Here is a 998-nt window from a genome sequence, read left to right on the forward strand (position 1 = left end):
ATACACTCGATTTTATCTACGATGTCTAGACTACCCATGTCACTTCCGTAACTAGTTCGCAAGTACTGGTCGAGTTATCCACCCTTGCATCCCCTCTTGTATCAATTGACCATCTCGGCGTTTCATTAGTGCGGGTGGCCAACTCCCCACCCTGTAGGCTTCAGACTCACACGCAAGGACACACAGCCACACATAAATAACAAACAATCGTGTCATGAAAAATATTTATTTTATTTCGTTATGTGCATACAAAATTAATCATCTTCATTACAAACTGTCTCGAAGCACATTTGAAAGTCCCACAGCAATGCATTTTTGTGAAAGCTGAGTAGTTCTAGCAACATTACTTGTTCTCTATAATCAAGCTTGTCCACTTCGTCGAGATACAAATCAATAATCATATTTTTACGATCATAATATGCACATTTTACATTTGTTTCCTTCACTTCCCTTGCAATAGCCTTAAGAACATCATCATAATGGAAGAAAGTGTCTCTAAGGGACACGTTATATTTTATTTGCGCACAAAGTACCAGCCTGAGTCTTTTAAGGCGTCGCCACATTTCGTCATCAATACAAACTTCTGTTTGCCTCTGCTTGTCAAGGAAAAACAGTTGCCATGAAGTATTGTAAGACGAGTCAGACAATTTCGGAACGATCAGTGTTCCTAAATCAACTACTGCGTTTGGATTATCAGAATGGTTGTACAAGAAATCAATTGCCCCATCTATAACCTTTAGAGTCAGCAGACTCAAAGCCTCAGTGTGCGTGCATCGAGCGCACCGCTGACCAACATGATTGACAATTTCAAAGTAAACGTCAAATCCATTTCCAGGTTCGTTCCCGATGACTGCATATGTGTCTGTTCCAATAGGGTATTGTTTAGCGTGGATGTATCTTGATTGCTTTTGTGTTACATCTGCAGAGGCCATAGTAGATGTCACAAAAATGATCCCGGGTAAATGTCGGCCGGAGCACGATGCAAAGACTACGGTTTT

Source organism: Frankliniella occidentalis, unplaced genomic scaffold, assembly GCF_000697945.3.
Source record: "Frankliniella occidentalis isolate FOCC.00 unplaced genomic scaffold, Focc_3.1 Scaffold678, whole genome shotgun sequence".
Classification (NCBI taxonomy): domain Eukaryota; kingdom Metazoa; phylum Arthropoda; class Insecta; order Thysanoptera; family Thripidae; genus Frankliniella; species Frankliniella occidentalis.